Below are 14,720 nucleotides of genomic sequence, written 5' to 3' on the forward strand. Positions count from 1 at the left end.
TTTTAGCTGGTCAGGCTGGTCTTAGCTGGTTTTAGCTGGTCAGGATGGCTGGTCTTAGCTGGTTTTAGCTGGTCTTAGCTGGTCAGGCTGGTCTTAGCTGGTTTTAGCTGGTCAGGATGGCTGGTCTTAGCTGGTTTTAGCTGGTCAGGCTGGTCTTAGCTGGTTTTAGCTGGTCAGGCTGGTCTTAGCTGGTTTTAGCTGGTCAGGCTGGTTTTAGCTGGTCAGGCTGGTTTAAGCTGGTCAGGCTGATTTTAGCTGGCCAGGCTGGTCTTAGCTGGTCAGACTGGCTGGTTTTAGCTGTTCAAATTGATTGATTTTGATTGACTGTTTGATTTGATTGATCACATCCCAGCCGGCATTTCAACGTTGAAACAACGTCAGGTACCATGGTTGGATCAACGTTGGATTACCTTTCGGTTTTGCAAATTGGATCAACGTTAATATTGTGACGTTGTTTCACCCTGTTACCCTCAACACGGATAAATACACTATTTTACATTAAATTTCAATCTAGTTTGCGTTTGTACGAACATGACAATACTACATAATTACTGTACATGCACTAAAAACACTTTATAAAACAAAACATCTCAACTTTGCAATGTTTAGAGGTAATATTAAAAACCTGTAGCATACAATAATGTGTAATAATGTGTAATATATATGTGTAATAATGTGTAATAATAATTTCATATTATGAAAATGCAAGGTTTTTTTTCTACAATTACAGCACAAACCTTAAATCAAGGCTTTTCTAGCTCAAAATGATGCAGAACATTCATGTGTACTATACCTTCAACTAGATAAAAACAAACAAAAAAAAAATTCTTAAGTATTTTATTAATTTATTTATTATTTTGAGAACATCATATGCAGTGTCTGACAGTATTTTGTAAGATCGATAGGCCTCAGTTCATCTAGAGAGGGATTGCACTCCATAAGAAATCTGTCAATTTTAAAGATACATCAAGAAATGCAGTATTGATCTTCCTACAAAGATGGTTGATGCTGTGGACCAGGGACCTTGACTTCGTTGACTGTGGTGGTTGTGAATGTGATGACTGGTGAAGAGTGAGGGTACCGATATTTCTGTCCTGGAACTGCCTTTTGTGCAGTGGAGGTGCGTGGAACAGTTTGAGAATGGACACAGGCCAGGATCCTGCAACAGAACCGTGTTGGTGGAAAAGGGGAATCGGACCATGTGACTGCCTGTCTGAGTTTTGTTAATAGCTGGAGACAGCATCAAATTTGACAGGGAGCCACCTAGTAATTCACTATGCAGGAAAAAAAAAAAACCCTGCCTTAAATTAAATACATATAATATGTAAGGAGAAAAGCCTTGTTCAGTACTTGGACACATAGTGTAGTTGTGCTTTGGGTTATCCAAGACAGTCGCAGCAGCTCAAGGTCCTTTCTGATGCCCTCCCCTCCACTCTCTTCACTTGTCCACTGTCATTACTGCTGTGTATATTAAAAACAAACAAACATCAAAATATATTATCATTTAATACTTATATTGTTTCCCCTGGGGGCTCGATATATTACTAATTATATGGAGAAACATTACACAACAGAATCCTATCTATACTTTGTAAATAAATTAAAATCAACCTAAGTGCATTTATATTCAATTAAGTAATCGAAAATCACAAAATGTTAATAAATCAACTAGAAAAAGAAGTGACAGTGATATAGACAACAATCTCTTACCAAATTGCCAGTAATCAGCCAGATGTTTGGTGAATCTGCAAAAAGGAAAGAAATGGTTCACTGAAAAGTCCTTAAAATGAGGAATTTAATTTTTACTACAGACCTATTCGTATTTTTGGGTTTCTCAGAAGCGGAAGTCGTCATAGTTGGGTCTATGTCTATGGCAGTGAATGAGAGAATAAATTAAATATATTTTTTGTATTCCCATTTTCTCAAATAGTAAAAGAAACAACTTTCAAAAAGATGAAAAAAAATAGAGAGAGATTGATAACCGATTTACCGTCACTCCCATAGCTGCTACAGGAAATCATATTCACTGAAAAAAATAATTTTGGCCATGCTTAAATTAAGCATAATTACATTTTGCTTGTTTAAATCATTTAAATTTAGTTTTTGAATTTAGTTTTTAAATTTAGTTAAATTTAATTGGTTTTATGGGAATTACAAGTGTTTTGAACCAAGCTGTGTAAATTCATTAAAGTCAGTTAAAAAAAATTAAGTTGGTTGCTTGCGCATGCGCAGTTGCGCACACAGTTGCTTTGGCGCCTTTTCAGATTTGTGGCTGTGGCAGCTATTGTGAAACTCACCTTCTTCATGTACTGAGTGTGAATGGCATCAAGGCGTTGTCCTGAAGAATCTCAGCACCAAACGCTAGAGATTACATCTCATCTGGTAACAAAAGTAAACATAACTGTAAGAACTCTAACGATATCTTTACCCTGGTGATATAATTCAAACATATTAGAGGCACAGAGTATGAGCAATGAGTAAGCTGGCCAAATTTCTGTCGAAAATAGCTTGCATGCTTAAAGTTGTCGACCCCCCTGAACCACAGTCAGCCTTTATAAGTAAAAAGTATTTAAGTTAAAAATAAAAATAAAAATAAAAATACATACATGTGTACAAACAAATAAATAAATAAATTTTAGTGGAATAGTATGGTGTCTGTTCACTGGCAAACATAACTACAAACAGACATAGAGAAATACAATAAAATAGATTAATGACCATGATATCCTGTTATTATAATAGTTAAATGATTATAACTACAAGCATTATAACATTATAATTGTCACCTATGTTACCTCATTTAGATGATTATTTAGCCTACAGGCCTTTCAAGGACAATCTCACTAAAACAACCCGGGGTTAATGATTTTAAAATGTGAGACTTCTTTCAAAAACATGTAAAAATCTTACAGACCCACAACTTTTCAACAGTAGTGTGCTGAATGATTGAGGTTCATCTGGTTCATGGCCTTTGACAGGAGGTCACTCAGCTCTGCTGGGATGCAGGAGTCCATCCGCATGGAAGGATCTAGGAACACAACATGCAATTTGTCTCAGAGCCAACAATATTTTGTATAAAATGCCAGGTTTATTACAAGGAACCAAGCTAGAGCAGAGGTGGAAAGAATAATATACATATTAAAATATATATATATATTACTTAAGATAACAAAATGTATATTTTTAGATTTAGAATTCAGTATTTTACATGTAGTGTCACTTACATTTGGATGTGAAAGACTTCTTAACTAATAAATTAAAAATATAATAATAATTTTGCAAAAGAAAACTTTTAAGAAATGTTTTAAAGTATTTAATGAGCTTTCTCAGTTCACCTGTGTTTCCTCCTCCTCTGTCAGCTTCTCCTTTGTTGTAGAGGGGGTTTTCTGTCGACCCTGAAATTGCAGGACATTATTCATATCTGTTTACCATTAGAGATCAAAAGATGTTTGAAATAGTTTCAGTTCATTTTCGCGCTCATGCAAGTGACGTCACCGATTAACGGTACAGCAACTTTTAGGTTAAATAAATTAGTTTACTATCATCCATTAACAATTTGCCAGCAAAACCTTTACAAAACTATTATAACATCTCATCTACACATAAAGATGCGATTAAAAGCCAAACTTCCATTAAACAAGAGCTCAAAATAGAGTTAGTTAGCCAACTGCCTCTGAAAACGGTTGAGATGCTAACGGACTTTTTCAAAGACACTAAATCATTTCTTTGAAGTAAATATTCAACAGAAGTGTGTCGATTACACGTAAGAAAGGTATCAGGGACAGTTATATATATTATTTGTGTGATTTTATGGACTAAACTTACCTAAAATCAGTGAAAACAACAGCGAGATGGAGTCTTGATGCTCGACGTTTCTCCGTTTCCATGGCAACTCAGATCCGCTCCAGGCTAGTAGTGTTTGCTATCTTATAGTCTCGTGTAATCTCGCGATATCTCTTCAGACCGCAAAAAATGAAAATGAGCATATAATTTCTATTTTCTGAAATATTGACGTACCAACAAACTGACACAGAAGTGGCAAAACAGGCCTAATAGGGCACATTTTTATTTAATATACATTATTGTTAGCCTTTATTATTATTATTATTATTATTATATAATTTGGTTAAACACTTGTTTTTTTTTTAGTATACAAGCTTATTTCAGCATTTATTTATAAGTGATTTTCTTAACCTATTTCAACCATTTTACATTTAATAATTGTTTCACTGTTGAAACATCAACTGACGTTACTTCAACCATATTTCAACGTTGAATTTCGGTCATGTGTTGACTGAGCTTCAACCGTTTAGCATTCAACGTTGTATCAATGTTGTTTCAACGTTGAAACATCAACTGACCTTATTTCAACCACATTTCAACATTGAAGGTCGGTCATTTGCCGGCTGGGATAGTGTTTGACCCAATTTTCCTGTCATTGAGTGTTGTGACAATTTAAATCATTCCAATTTTACTTGAAATAATCTGCAGGACCACAAGCACAACCACTTTAACAATTTTTTATTTAATCTGGCAGGCACTTAGCTATTCTAACAAATATTTACAAAATTATAGGAATGATTAAAATGCTAAAAAAAAAAACTATATCACCAATTAACTGAAGGTGAACAATAACATATTATGGGTCATTCTACGAAACAGGTGCCATCTGGGTCCGCAACATTTGGTCAGATGCATAAGGCATAAAAAATGTCCCAAAGTCTAAAGCTTAAAGTCAATAATTCAAGTGTTCTTTTTGACATAATATATGATCAAATGGTTTTTTTGAAGATTAGCATACTATTTTTAATAATTTTTCATTATTACATAGCCAATTTCACATGTCCATGTTAACCAACATGACATTTGCATCTAAAATATCACCAAATAAGTTATATATTTTTTTCAAACATATACTATTTTCAGGATTATATGTGTGTCCCTGTTTAAACAAAATATATTTATTCACAATAAACCTTATTTTTTTTGTAAATATTTGTGATTTGTGCACGTCCCTCAGTTTGACTTACCACCCTGTCACGCACAATATATATTTTTACATTATTAATACAAAGATAATTATATTTCAGACTGAATGCATGTATGCTAGGTGAGAAACTTGACCACATGGGAGATTTGCGGACATTTTGGGATGAAATTTACCACCCCGTCACATACCACCCCATCACAAAAACGTGACAGGGTGGTATGTGACGGGGTGGTAAATTTCATCCCAGAATGTCCCCTGATAAAAATCACATTCTGGGGGGTAAAACTTTTTTATTGGCAAGGTTCCCTTGGTAAAATGTGCATTCCAAGGGCTAAATATCAGCTTGACCAGCTTGACCAGCTTGGTCAGGCTGGGAGACCAGCTAAAACCAGCTATTTCCAGCTTAAACCAGCTAAAACCAGCCTGGCCAGGCTGGGAGACCAGCTAAAACCAGCTATTTCCAGCTTAAACCAGCTAAAACCAGCCTGGCCAGGCTGGGAGACCAGCTAAAACCAGCCTTGCCAGGCTGGGAGACCAACTTGACCAGCCTGGCCAGGCTGGAAGACCAGCTTGACCAGCTTGGTCAGGCTGGGAGACCAGCTAAAATCAGCCTTGCCAGGCTGGAAGACCAGCTAAAACCAGCTTGGTCAGGCTGGAAGACCAGCTAAAACCAGCCTGGCCAGGCTGGAAGACCAGCTTGACCAGCTTGGTCAGGCTGGGAGACCAGCTAAAACCAGCTATTTCCAGCTTAAACCAGCTAAAACCAGCCTGGCCAGGCTGGGAGACCAGCTAAAACCAGCCTTGCCAGGCTGGGAGACCAACTTGACCAGCCTGGCCAGGCTGGAAGACCAGCTTGACCAGCTTGGTCAGGCTGGGAGACCAGCTAAAACCAGCCTTGCCAGGCTGGAAGACCAGCTAAAACCAGCTTGGTCAGGCTGGAAGACCAGCTTGACCAGCTTGGTCAGGCTGGGAGACCAGCTAAAACCAGCCTTGCCAGGCTGGAAGACCAGCTAAAACCAGCCTTGCCAGGCTGGAAGACCAGCTAAAACCAGCCTGGCCAGGCTGGAAGACCAGCTTGACCAGCTTGGTCAGGCTGGAAGACCAGCTAAAACCAGCCTGGCCAGGCTGGAAGACCAGCTTGACCAGCTTGGTCAGGCTGGGAGACCAGCTAAAACCAGCTATTTCCAGCTTAAACCAGCTAAAACCAGCCTGGCCAGGCTGGGAGACCAGCTAAAACCAGCTATTTCCAGCTTAAACCAGCTAAAACCAGCCTGGCCAGGCTGGGAGACCAGCTAAAACCAGCCTTGCCAGGCTGGAAGACCAGCTAAAACCAGCTTGGTCAGGCTGGAAGACCAGCTAAAACCAGCCTGGCCAGGCTGGAAGACCAGCTTGACCAGCTTGGTCAGGCTGGGAGACCAGCTAAAACCAGCTATTTCCAGCTTAAACCAGCTAAAACCAGCCAACCATCTTAGGCTGGTTTAAGCTGTTTTTTTCAGCAGGCTGACTTAATGTGAACTGTTAGAAATGCACTTTTAATATATAGAAATACATTCTGAATCAGGTCAATAAATCATCCTCATAGACGTGAGTAAGGTTTGAAGCAAGCAGGAATATCTGGAGGAGCATCAACTGAACTGAGATCTGCTGCTGTGAAGATGGTGTTTGTTAAAGAGGAGAGTGAGGAGGACATGAGTGAACCAGAACCCTGGAGAATAAAACACGAGGAACAAGGAGGTTGGTGTTAGGGCTGGGCGATATATCGCATGCGATTGTCACGCGCATTTCGTCAGAAAGCCGGTTCCCTGATTACCGCTAAATCGCCATCACCTGCTTTCAAATGGAGCGGCATTTAATAGACAGAGCCGTAGTTCACTGAAAAGCCACGCAATATCGCGTTCATATCGCAGATGAATCGCCTTCGATAATGAACGCGATATTGCGTGGCTTTTCAGTGAACTACGGCTCTGTCTATTAAATGCCGCTCCATTTGAAAGCAGGTGATGGCGATTTAGCGGTAATCAGGGAACCGGCTTTACTGACGAAATGCGCGTGACAATCTCATGCGATATATCGCCCAGCCCTAGTTGGTGTCTATTCTTCATTCATATTTAATAACTGTTGTGCTACATTAAGTTTTAAATTATTTAATGTAAAAACAAGGCGTAAGTTAACATTAAAACGTATTTAATCCTCGTTTCAAAGGTCTTAAAAACAACTGAACATACATTTTATATTTGATTTTTTCTTTGTTGCTTTTTGGAATTGTGGCGTTATTTACAAATATGGAGACCAATTACCGCGAGAGCTCGCGGATTTCCTTTGCGCGCTCTGAGCTGATTCTCCTGTCTCTCAGATATTGTGTGTGCGCTTAAACTGTCATGTGCACTCGTGAATCTCTCTTTGTTCTTGACTTGAACTAAATATTAATTATTTTTGCTTCTGGATTAAACGTTGTCAAAATTTATTAACCAGTCAGAACAGCCGACTGAGCGATGAAAAATTCATTGAATCTTATTGGTTGAGAGCAGGGGCGGACTGGGACAAAAATGCAGCCCTGGCACTGTAGCACACCAGCCCACATTACCACACCCACAGACACGTGCACTCCCAGGTGAAAAAAAAATACACTTCCATAATGTACTGAAAGTGTTCTATTTCCACACATTAATTTTGTACTTAATATACTAAAAATCCTTCTTTAGTACTTCTTAAGATAATCTTAAGAACATCCAAGTGTACTTAACTGTGCTATTTTAAGACACCATGAAAATGTATTTAGTTACCACTTGTAGTACACTTGAACCCATAAGTATATTACAAATACAGAGATAGTATGTTAAAAGCACATTTTAGTTCATATTCATGCGGTCTTAAAATAGCACAGTTGAGTACATATAGATGTTCTTAAGAAGTAGGCCTACTAAAAAAAAAATTTTTTTTCTATATTAAGTACAAAATTAGTGTGTGAAAATAGAGAACTTTAAGTACATTATGGAAGTGTACTTTTTCACTTTGGTTGCTATACATTTGTGACGTGTTAGATTATATTGCAAGTTGTTTTGGCGGCCTGTTTAAATTTTAGTTTTGTGTAGTCATTGTGTCAAGCTGTTATTTTAGTTTTTATTAGTTTTAGTCACGTTCATACTCTTTTTAGTCTAGTCAAGTTTCAGTCGACTAAAAGTCTGAGCCTTTTAGTCTTATTTTAGTCAGAATTATCCATGACTATTTTCGTCTAGTTTTAGTCGACGAAAAGTGATGACATTTAGTCTAGTTTTAGTCAATGAAAATTGTATTCTAGTCTCTTTTTAGTAATGTAATTCTATTTAACCAAGTCAATATAGTATAAGTACCTAATAGTATAGACGAAACCAATCAAACCAAACATTCTATCTTATTATATACATCTGGTTTTGTGGAAATAGCATATAAAGAATAGTTTAATAAAGTGTTATTCATATTTTTGCAGTTAGATGGCACCCACGGGTGGTAAACTCTGGTTTAGAGACACTTCTCAACACTCGTTAGGAGTTTTTCAGGAGTTTGGCTAGATGCATTAAAAAGCTGAGCTTCTAAGCTTTAAGATGATACCTATTTTGTGTTATTCCATGTTGGAAAATGAATATGAGTACAATAACGAATAACGAATACAAGTCTCAGGTCTTTGAGGTCCAAGTCATGTCTCAAGTCGTCAAGTCTCAAGTCTTTGAGGTCCAAGTCAAGTCTCAAGTTGTCAAGTCTCAGGTCTTTGAGGACCAAGTCAAGTCTCAGGTCTTTGAGGACCAAGTCAAGTCTCAAGTCTTTGAGGTCCAAGTCAAACCTCAAGTCGTCAAGTCTCAGGTCTTTGAGGACCAAGTCAAGTCTCAAGTCTTTGAGGACCAAGTCAAGTCTCAAGTCTTTGAGGTCCAAGTCAAGTCTCAAGTCTTTGAGGTCCAAGTCAAGTCTCAGGTCGTCAAGTCTCAGGTCTTTGAGGTCCAAGTCATGTCTCAAGTCGTCAAGTCTCAGGTCTTTGAGGACCAAGTCAAGTCTCAAGTCTTTGAGGTCCAAGTCAAACCTCAAGTCGTCAAGTCTCAGGTCTTTGAGGACCAAGTCAAGTCTCAAGTCTTTGAGGTCCAAGTCAAGTCTCAAGTCTTTGAGGTCCAAGTCAAGTCTCAAGTCGTCAAGTCTCAGGTCTTTAAGGACCAAGTCAAGTCTCAAGTCGTCAAGTCTCAGGTCTTTGAGGACCAAGTCAAGTCTCAAGTCTTTGAGGACCAAGTCAAGTCTCAAGTCTTTGAGGACCAAGTCAAGTCTCAAGTCTTTGAGGTCCAAGTCAAGTCTCAAGTCTTTGAGGTCCAAGTCAAGTCCCAGGTCTTTGAGGACCAAGTCAAGTCTCAAGTCGTCAAGTCTCAGGTCTTTGAGGACCAAGTCAAGTCTCAAGTCTTTGAGGTCCAAGTCAAGTCTCAAGTCGTCAAGTCTCAGGTCTTTGAGGACCAAGTCAAGTCTCAAGTCTTTGAGGACCAAGTCAAGTCTCAAGTCTTTGAGGACCAAGTCAAGTCTCAAGTCGTCAAGTCTCAGGTCTTTGAGGACCAAGTCAAGTCTCAAGTCTTTGAGGTCCAAGTCAAGTCTCAAGTCGTCAAGTCTCAGGTCTTTGAGGACCAAGTCAAGTCTCAAGTCTTTGAGGACCAAGTCAAGTCTCAAGTCGTCAAGTCTCAGGTCTTTGAGGACCAAGTCAAGTCTTAGGTCTTTGAGGACCAAGTCAAGTCTCAAGTCTTTGAGGACCAAGTCAAGTCTCAAGTCTTTGAGGTCCAAGTCAAGTCTCAAGTCTTTATCATTTATCCATTGGTTATCATGAGTGATTCACAAAACCAAACGCTTGACCAATCTGCTGTTTTGTAAGCATCAACAATGGTAAAACAAAGACTGTCACCTAACATCGGTTAAGAGCAAATATTTACAATGTTATCATTATTAATTAAAAATTAAACAATAAAAATTACAGAAAATGTATAACAAAGATCATTTTCAGATCAATAAATGTACATTTCAGTAGAAATATGTTGGCTTGAAAAGGCTATCCCGACAAAAAAAAGCATTCTGGCTGAGTATCATCTGTACATTGTTGTGTAAACTTACCCTAATTTCCTTTTATTTTCCAAATTATCGCAATTGATTTTTGTCATTTTATTTTTTGTCATTTTAGGTCTGGTGAAAGTGAAAGAGGAAAGAGAAGATCTGAATGAAGTGGAGGAGAAATATCAGCATCAGAAAGCTCATGATGTTACCACTGAAGAAAAACCATTGAGTTGCTCCAAAACTGAAAACGGTTGCTCACAAGTCACTAGACCTTTCACCTGTTCTCAGTGTGAAAAGACTTTTAAACATAAGAGAAGCCTTTGGAGTCATATGATAATTCACACTGGAAAAAAGCCATTCATCTGCTCCCAGTGTGGAAAGAGTTTTACACAGAAAGGAATCCTTAAGTGTCACATGTTGATTCATACTGGGAAAAAGCCATTCACCTGCTCTCAGTGTGGAAAGAGCTTTAAACAGAAAGGACACCTTAATGATCATTTGCTTACTCACACTTCAGAAAAGCCTTTTACCTGCTCTCAGTGTGGAAAAACTTTCAGACATAAAGGAAGCCTTAAGACTCACATGTTAATTCATACTGGAAAAAAGCCTTTCACCTGCTCACAGTGTGGAAAGAGCTTCACACGTAAAGAAATCCTTAAGAATCACATGTTAATACATACTGGAATAAAGCCTTTCATCTGCTCTCACTGTGGAAAGTTTTAAACAGAAAGCACACCTTAATGACCATTTTCTAATTCACACTTCAGAAAAGCCTTTCACCTGTCCTCATTGTGGAAACACTTTCACACTTAAAGAAAACCTTAAGAAGCACATGTTAATACATGCCGGAATAAAGCCTTTTAGTTGCTCTCACTGTGGAAAGAGCTTTACACAGAAAGCACACCTTCAGGATCATTTGTTAACACACACTTCAGAAAACCCTTTCACCTGCCCTCAGTGTGGAAAATCTTTCACACGTAAGGCCAACCTTAAGACTCACATGTTAATTCATACTGTAAAAAAGCCTTTCACCTGCTCACAGTGTGGAAAGAGCTTCACACGTAAAGAAATCCTTAAGAATCACATGTTAATACATACTGGAATGAAGCCTTTCTGCTGCCCTCAGTGTGGAAAGAGTTTTACACAGAAAGGGCACCTTAAGGATCATTTGTTAATTCATACTTCAGAAAAGCCTTTCACCTGTTCTCAGTGTGGAAAATCTTTCAGACATAAAGGAAGCCTTAAGTATCACATGTTAATTCACGCTTGAAAAAAAGGCCTTTTACCATCCCTCAATGTGGAATGACATGAGAATTCACACGGAACACAAGTCTCAGATCTCATCTGCACCATTCTTAAGCCTTGTTTACACTGCACGCATCTGCGGTGCGTTGCGGCTCCGGCAAGGTTTTGTTCCGTCCTCTGCACGGTGTCAACTCACACCAGAAGCATTTCAGCAGTGAAGCGGCTTGATTCGCAAGACCACGGGAAATCCAGTTATGGATGACAAGGACAAAAATTTTTTTGAATCTTTTGTCTTCAGTTTCTGGCCTCCTAGTGATGTGAAATATAAGCAGGAGTTTACACAGGGTGATTATTTTGACTTTACTTTGTATTTGAGCTGCACGTCTTGGTGTCCGTCAAAAATAGGCGAAGTGTCTATATTTAGCGAAGCGCCATGGCTAGCCACTTCTGGGACGCTTTTAAAACGCACCGTGGCATGGCTGATGTAAACACAAGCATTGACTACAGTGACCGCGTATCCGCTCCGGTAGCCACTTCGCAGCTGTAACGCACCTCAGATGTGTGCAGTGTAAAGCCTTGTTTGCACTGCATGCGTCTGCAGCACGTTACGGCTCCGGCAAGGTTTTGTTCCATCCTCTGCGCAGTGTCAACACACCAGAAGCATTTCAGAAGCAAAGCGTCTGGATTCGCGAGACCATGAGATTTGCCTGTCCGATGCTTTTTCCTTGATTTTTTTCATGTTTTAATAGCTAAATATTTATATTTTGTCCGGTTTAATTGTTTATTGCCATGCCATACTTTATTTTACTTAAAAGTCCAGTTATGGATAACAAGAACAAAAAAAGTCCCAGCCGTAACGCGCCGTATACGCGTACAGTGTAAACAAGGTTTACGCAAGGCTTTAATCTGCAGAAAGGCAATTTAAAGGTACAGTAAGCAATTTCTGAGAAACGCTGTTGAAAGAGGATCGGACTGAGCAGCACAACACTCATTGCCAATCAGCATTAGGGGGTGGTCCACTCATAATGGGAGAGGAGAGAGAGTGAGAAAGGGGGGAAACTGTAAAAAGAGAGATGGCTGTGACAGATTACAAAATTTTCTGTTTTCCAGAATTTTCTGTTCACTATACTGTACATAACTTACAAACAGACATGTAAGTTTACATGTAACACATTGCTTCACAAATAAATGTACTTTATACATACAAATGTGCACATTCTTTCTCTGTGTACTATAACACTGACTTTTCTGAGTACGGTTTTATAGTTAACATGGATTGTGGCATGCTTTGAGTTGAGGATTTCTTTCACCTGGTGGAAAACAAACACACTTTTAACATTAACATGACATAAAATTGACGGCTGCAGAGAATCACTCATTAGCTCATTTGCCATTTCTGCTCATTTTTTATAGTTCTTTTAGAATCTTTTGCTTTTGGGTTTATTACAAAATAATGAATATTAAAAGAAATCTTAGCAATTTTATTGCACTGGAATATGAAGTATAGCAAGAGTAGGAAAAGTCAAAAAGTCTCTTGCCATTTAGATAAAAGGAATTTCAAGCTAAGGCTAGATTTTATTGTGGATGGGAAACTGTCTTGAATTACTCCCGCTTCATATTATGAAAACTATTTGTGTAACATACTTAGTAATCATGACATCTAATGATGGCGGGAACATCACAAGCAAACTACAAGACATCTGTGGTCCAAATAGAAATTCTGATCCAATTTTAAAACCTTTCAGAAGAATTCTAATTTCTTCCAAGATCATAGTTGGAGATATCTGAGCATTTGTATAAAATACAAGTAGTGTAGAATATTTGTATTTAGAAATCTTTTTTTTTTCTTATAAAAGAATCTGTTCCCCCACCCAATCCCATCCCTACGGAGCCCCTAAAGGGACATGGTGGTAGAAAAAAAATGGGAAGGAAGGAAATTTTACGTGGTGGTGGAAAAAAATTTGGGATGGGAGGAAATTTTTTTTTTCAAATCTTTTGCGTTCCCTCGCAAAGATTGCGTTCCCTTGCAAAGATGTTTTGCGTTCCCTCGCAAAGATGTTTTGCGTTCCCTCGCAAAGATTGCGTTCCCTCGCAAAGATGTTTTGCGTTCCCTCGCAAAGATTGCGTTCCCTCGCAAAGATGTTTTGCGTTCCCTCGCAAAGATTGCGTTCCCTCGCAAAGATGTTTTGCGTTCCCACGCAAAGATTGCGTTCCCTCGCAAAGATGTTTTGCGTTCCCTCGCAAAGATGTTTTGCGTTCCCTCGCAAAGATGTTTTGCGTTCCCTTGCAAAGATTGCGTTCCCTCGCAAAGATGTTTTGCGTTCCCACGCAAAGATGTTTGCGTTCACTCGCAAAGTTATAATCGTTCCCTTGCTGTGAGCTCGGACAAACACTTCCTCTTTAATGTCCCGCTGGCTGGCAGTAGTTAGTAACATACAATAATGCACACAAATAATGCACGGCTCATAGAGTTTGAACTTGTCGGACTCAAAAATGAAGAAATGCAGTCAGTGCTTATGTCAAGCAGCTCAGTTGGCAATATATTCACAGATTCGAGCTTCCCGGATTAATAACTCGTGAGCTAAACGTTGTTAAAACACAAATGCAGCTACTTCCAATCATAGTAACCTAGACAACAAGCTACAACAACCCAATTTTCCTCAAATGTGCTTTATAATAAATTGGTCTCTATGAGCAGGCGTCGGAGATACACGCCTAAAGGGACCGTCTGAAAAGTGCAAAACCCAACACTTAGTTTGATAAAAAAAAAAGCATAACGTTTATGATTATTAATTATTAAATAAAATAATATAATAATAACTTCACTGTTATTAGTAAAAATATTAAATAAATTGTAATGCCATCAAATCCAGTAAGCAATTATCATGCAAAAGCTGTTGTAAGTATGTAAGCTGTGTACCAACATCATTTGTGTAAAGAAGGCCTTTATGTGCTACTTGCCAAACTAAGTGTTGTAGTACCTATAACCAGCAGGAGAGCAGTGATGTATGAACTGAATTTGGTGCCAGTACAGTGTGTTACAGTGAAGTTATTGAGTATTTTTCGTAATATAAAATGAGCAAAAGGGTTTCGGGTTTTGCACTTTTCAGACGGTCCCTTCAGGCGTGTATCTCCGCCGCCTGCTCATAGAGACCAATTTATTATAAAACACATTTGAGGAAAATTGGGTTGTTGTAGCTTGTTGTCTAGGTTACTATGATTGGAAGTAGCTGCATTTGTGTTTTAACAACGTTTAGCTCACGAGTTATTAATCCGGGAAGCTCGAATCTGTGAATATATTGCCAACTGAGCTGCTTGACATAAGCACTGACTGCATTTCTTCATTTTTGAGTCCAACAAATTCAAACTCTATGAGCCATGCATTATTTGTGTGCATTATTAACGTATGTTACTAATTGAAACACTGCCAGTTAGT

The 14,720-nt window shown here is 38.6% G+C and overlaps 1 long non-coding RNA gene and 1 pseudogene across 2 annotated transcripts; one reads left to right on the top strand and one right to left on the bottom strand.

Moving 5' to 3' along the window:
• Window positions 1-822: 822 nt before the first annotated feature.
• Window positions 823-3,969, bottom strand: LOC125279933. Of its 2 annotated transcripts, XR_007187469.1 has the most exons (6): window positions 3,826-3,967; window positions 3,336-3,395; window positions 2,298-3,028; window positions 1,711-1,745; window positions 1,351-1,461; window positions 823-1,159 (listed from the first exon to the last, which is right to left on the bottom strand). It is a non-coding gene; the product is annotated as an uncharacterized LOC125279933 (long non-coding RNA). The 2 variants fall into 2 exon arrangements; XR_007187468.1 differs by having other exon boundaries at window positions 823-1,461; window positions 3,826-3,969.
• Window positions 3,970-6,496: 2,527 nt separating this feature from the next.
• LOC125279844 lies at window positions 6,497-12,492 on the top strand (annotated as a pseudogene).
• Window positions 12,493-14,720: the final 2,228 nt, after the last annotated feature.

Source organism: Megalobrama amblycephala, linkage group LG1 (genome assembly GCF_018812025.1).
Source record: "Megalobrama amblycephala isolate DHTTF-2021 linkage group LG1, ASM1881202v1, whole genome shotgun sequence".
Taxonomy (NCBI): Eukaryota; Metazoa; Chordata; class Actinopteri; order Cypriniformes; family Xenocyprididae; genus Megalobrama; species Megalobrama amblycephala.